Here is a 5447-nt window from a genome sequence, read left to right as displayed (position 1 = left end):
CTTTTCCCCGGGCCGCTAAAGACCCTTCGCATCCCGAGCACAAGGATAAYGCAGGTGTAGGTTTGCTTGTGAATGGATCTGAGGAGTGAAATAGGCAGAGATGCAGGAGGGAGAGCGTGGTCTTGGCTTTGATCTCACTGAGTGAAACAGGAGAAAAGAGCCTTGAAGCTTTCAGAGCTAGAACCTTGAGGCTTTCTTCCAAAAAAAAAAAGGGTATATAAGTGACAGCGGAGTGAATGAAGGAGCAGCCCGGCTCCCAGCCTTCTGCAATGTACCTCTCYTCCAACGCACAAAAAAACCCTTCCCAAAATATAAAAGCAACTGTTCGGATGTATGCAAGCTCCCAGGCAGAAAGTACATAAACCGGGAGGTTTTCCTTGGTGCTTTACATTAAATGGGAAGGCTGCTGCCTGTTGTGGCTCAGCATTAAGGCCATTCTGCAGCAGACTGTGGGATAGGAGCTGGTGTGAAGCTGCTGTGCTCTGCGAAATGAGCGAATTTTAGATTCTTCCCCAAGTCTGATTTCTTTTCTGACAAGCTTTATGGAGAATTAGTGGTTCAAGAGTGCCAGCTGTCCACAGGTGCTGCCTATGGCAGAGACATCACAGCATCGCCCATTCCTGCTTGAGGAAAGGAAACCCAGTATGGCCTTATTTATTCATTGCAAAAAAAAAACCATGGGATGGTATTAGACTGAGTGTTTTCCACTAGTGATGTGGTCTGCACAGTAAGATTGCTGTTCCATCAGGGAACAAAGGAAGAAATTCCTTGTGCTTTGTCTGTCCCCCCCATCCTGATAACTAAGTGTCATCCCACTGAAATTACAGGCCAGCTTGTGCTACTCCAAAAATGCATATTAAGGGTCCAACATCTCCCTTAGGAAAAGTGTGGCGTAAACTACTACATGTGGAGTGCTACAGAACAACAGCCTGTACTCTTCTCTCAAACAGTAAATCAACCCATGATAAGTCTTCTATCTACTGAAAATCCTAGCAGAGTTGTGTTGTATTTGTGGCTGCCAGTGCTGAGAAGCAGCAAGAGCAGGGCTGCTCTCAGGGAAGGGGTGCCAGGAGCAGCCTCTGCACAGGGCAGGAACAACCCCATGCCCAGGCACAGTCCCACACCATGGGGTGATGATGGCAGCAGGTCCTATCAACACACCAACCCCACTGTCATCCATGGAAATCCAAACATCAGTTCAGGAACAGGTCTGAGATAGTCTCACCTACAGCCCAGGCAAGAACTAGAASCCTGGGAGGTTAAACGAAGCTTCTGACAACGAGGGCAAATGTCAGGCCCAAATAAAGCTTTTTGGRGCAATTAAGGCCAACTACTGCACTTTGAGCCCTGACATCCAGGGTCTTCATTACTGGTGATGCATCCAGGACGGCAGAGGTCATATGAATATCAGATGCCAAGCTGAGTTTGCAGGACTCCCCAATGGAAAATATGTTATTTAATTCAAAAAATAATCAAAATTTGCTCTGGAGTTAGTGAGTTATATGAATTACTTCATCAAAGCTAGGCCAGGCAGGCAATAAAGCAGAAGGAACAGAATGAACTTATTACAGACAATGATATCTCCAGGTCTGAGTTTTGAAAGGCAGGGGAATCAGTAAGGAATGTATTACCATATGTTTAAGAAGAGATTTCAATAGCACCAATCAAGACATTAACAGCAGCTACAGGGACAAATTTAGGTGCATTAAAACTGTTAAGACAGCTCCTGTCTACCAGTCCTGCCAGCACATTTGATCGGAGGAGCAAGATGCATCTGTGAATCAAAATTCGCTCCCAGGTTGCCAGGCACAGAAGTTACCTAAAAGTGCTGACAACTGCTTTATTTTCATTTAAAGATTGCAATAAAGAATTTTAATGGGGAATAGATGTTTAATCTCAGCTTTATGCTGTGGTCATCTAAATTGYTWGTTTCACTACATCTYGAAARCAGYGATGGCAGGCACAGGRCTGTGGTTTGGAGAGCTGATYTCTGTCTCCAGCACTCYYCTRGGTCCTTTGTTTTCTTCACCAGCACACTAGGACTGAAGACCCTTCTGTTTTTAATGCTTTGAGACCGYCTTTTGTGGTGAAGAGGACCATCATCATCCCCACACACCTCTGGGCACCTTTCTCTATGCTCATCCATCTGCCAGCTTCCTCCACAGACACAGTCTGAACCTCTTGCACCCACACAACTCAGCATCCCTTGGTCACATCCTCTCAAAGCTGTTTTTGTGCTTTTTTTTGCAGACTGTCTTCCACCTCCCTCTTTATCATACCTGTGGGACCAGCCTTGCTCAAGTCCTTTCCTGCTCCACAGAGTGGCTTGGGCTGAGTGCTCTAAACATCATCTTTTAGCTTTGGTGTCATCTGCCTCTCCTTTGCCTGCTATATTTTGCTCCTCAGGGTCCTGCAGGGCTCTTTGATTATTGGTTGGGCCAAAACATCCCAAACCAAAACCATCTGCCTTAAAGTGAGTCAAAATGCAYTGACAGCTGGAAATCAGATGGACAGTTAAAGTCATAATGCTCTCCGGATGCCTGGAGGAAACTGTTTGTTTTGGCTGTCTGTTTAAGGGAATAGGGATTTGCAGTGAAGCTGGAAATTGTTAATCTGTGAGAGTTCTTCATTGATCGACATGGACAGAAAGATCTGTGGGAGGGACTCGAAGAAATGAGGATAAACAAGGAGGAAGATCCCTGTGATGTTGTAAACAAGCCAAGAATGCAACCGAGAACGAATAAACTCAAAGATTTACTACCTCCAGAACAGCATATCTGTGGCTGCCMTGGTGGAAGTGGTTAATTGATTGTTTCCCCAGTGAAGCAGGCTCTGACTGATTGAACCATGGAAAGCTCTGATAGATTTTTCCTGCTGGCTCTTTCTCTTCCCACTAGTCACGTAGCTTATATTTTTGCCTTTACTCTTAGGTGTCTGGGTCAGCCTAGGAAGTTCGGTTTAATACTGGAGCAAGAGSATATGCTGCCCTCTCCCCCTTATACTCCCTACGGTTCTGCTTATGCCTGTTTGGAAATAAAACCAAACTCTGATTTGTGTGTGTTTGCTCTTTCTGCTCTCTCTGCCCACTGCTTGCTCAAAAAATAGTCCGCATGCTGGGAGCTCAAATGCAGCAGAGAAACAAGCCTTGCTAGTGAAAACACATCTCATGCATAAATCTGCTTAGAGTAAATACAGCATTCCTAAGGGTGAGGAGAGTTGGGCTCCCCGCTGTYTCATGCTACTTCCCTGCTCTGAGCAAAGCTGATGCTGAAGCCAGGCAACTCRTGGTTGGCAGCACACAATGTTCTCCAGCACCCCAAAACAAATGCGGGCTTGACCATCCCTGCTCTTCAGGGCTCTCACTGATTCCACTTACAAGTTCCTCTTYGTGTTTCTGGGCAGGCTGGAGGGCAGGAGGTGAGATGTGCTGGACACGGATACACAGAACCAGGGACTAAACACCACAGAAGGGGCTGTGGCCCCTTGGCATTGCATCTATCTAGGGTCATGCTCAGAGGTACGCCTCATGTGCCCAGCACACCAAGTACCAGAGCTTCAGCAGGACTGGTTGTTGTACACTTATATAACAATACACTTCTTTAACTTATTTGGTATTTCTTAGTATTTGTGTTGAGTGAATATTGTGGGCTGACGCCTCAAAGAACCAGGCACAGTATAAACATAGAGTGAAAGCCTTTTTCTTCCCCAAGTGCTCACTGTCCAAGTGGCCAAGATAAAGAACAGAAGGCAGTATAATATTTTTTATACAATTTTAGTGTACAAAGCATGGGGATTTTGCTTGGTTTGCCCAACACTGTGTAAGGAAAGCCACTGTTGGAGCTAAGAACTGGCTGCAGATTTCCTGCCATCATCTCAAAACTATGTTCTGCTTTTCACTAATAGGAGYAATATTCTAACCTTAGCAAAATTAAATTATAAACCAGACAGGTTTTTACAACATCCTTTATGGGCTGGGATCCAGGCAAGCCAGGAGTGCTCTGGTTTGTGCACAGCTGCACCACACACATGCCCTACAGAGCGAGCCAGGCTGCTACCTGGGTGCAGTGTCGTTCACAATGCTCTGCCCTTACTTAAACCTGACACCCCATCTAGAAGCAGAGATCCTGTTGTTTYAGTCACATCTCTCTCACGCCCTCTCTAGCTATCAAAAACAAGCCCACAAAGGTGCTAAATGACTAGTGAGAACAGAGCCCAGAGGATGAGTAATGAGAGGCTGAGCCGTCAGCCTTGGGTCTCTTGCTAGCCCTGCTTCTTCTCACATTTGTCTAGCCGGGATTTCCCTGAGTTAAGAGAACTCAAGGTTTCGCAGCACGTGCTGTACTCTGTTTTTACTGTTGGTRTCTGCTAAAACTGCATGGGTTCAGCCCATTGGTGACTTCCAGCCTCTGCTAGCAGGAGTTTGAATGGGCTGGGCGCTCCCATGGGGTATAACTCAGCAGACCATCTCCTGTTTCACTGTGTCCYCCTCAAAGGAGGATTCCCTGCTGGGGTTTGGGTCAGGTTTTTTTTTTGGGTTCACCCAGCYAGGATGGGTAAAAGGATGTTAAAACAGACTGGCTCTCTGCTGATGTCTAAAATGCAGACCCAGACTGATGAAGTGCAGGGTAGTGGTGATTTGCAGACACGTTGTCTGTGGCAATATTCAGTCACATGTGAAAGGGAAGAGGAAGCACCTGCAAGTAGAAAGTGCTGTTAAGAGCAAGTACTTGCTTACCCTCTTCCCTGATTTATCATAAACAAACCGTCTCCCCGGGGGCTGTGCTATTCCCCAGCTCTCCAGTCTGGGAAATGGCTAGGCACAGTGAGGAAAAGCTTGAGATCTGGGAAAAAGAGAATGGAAGATCAAAAGCAAGAAGGAGGCCAAAAATGCTGAMGTGTGGGAGGCACAAGAGGAGGAGGAAAGGACTGGGGAGTTTAACCAGCCAAAAAAAGTTTTACCGCCAGAGGCAAGTTCAAGAGAGCTGAAGAAATGGACTTAGGCACATCCTGTGGCCAGGGGGAAAAAAAGAGACACTAAGGAGGAGTTCAAGTACATGAAGAGTTTGAAAACACAGAGGCTGCTTTGGGAACCTGAACCATGGTGCCTTCATTCTTTGMAGCTTCCAACAGAGCAGACATTTTGTGGCAAATATCCCAAGGGTTTGGGAGAGGAGTTTGGCACTTGTGGCAGAATGAAAGGATGGGATTGTGCAGACAAACCCTTTCTTCAGTCCTTTCCTTCATATCCGCTCATGTTGTTGGCATTGTCAGAGCAGAGGCGATGCTGGGAATGACAGGTGGAATTTAGTGCATTTGAATTTTAATCAGCAATTATTGTAAAACACAATAATGCCTCAACTGGTGGGTAATTTAGCTCCAATTCCAAAAATATAGACTCATCCACTCTAAATGTCCAACCTCTTTCCTCTGAGCAAAGTAGCATATAG

Source organism: Malurus melanocephalus, unplaced genomic scaffold, assembly GCF_030028575.1.
Source record: "Malurus melanocephalus ecotype Western Australia unplaced genomic scaffold, MMel_1.1 scaffold_59, whole genome shotgun sequence".
Taxonomy (NCBI): domain Eukaryota; kingdom Metazoa; phylum Chordata; class Aves; order Passeriformes; family Maluridae; genus Malurus; species Malurus melanocephalus.
The sequence above is the reverse complement of the archived record's forward strand: the minus strand, read 5'-3'. Positions refer to the sequence as shown.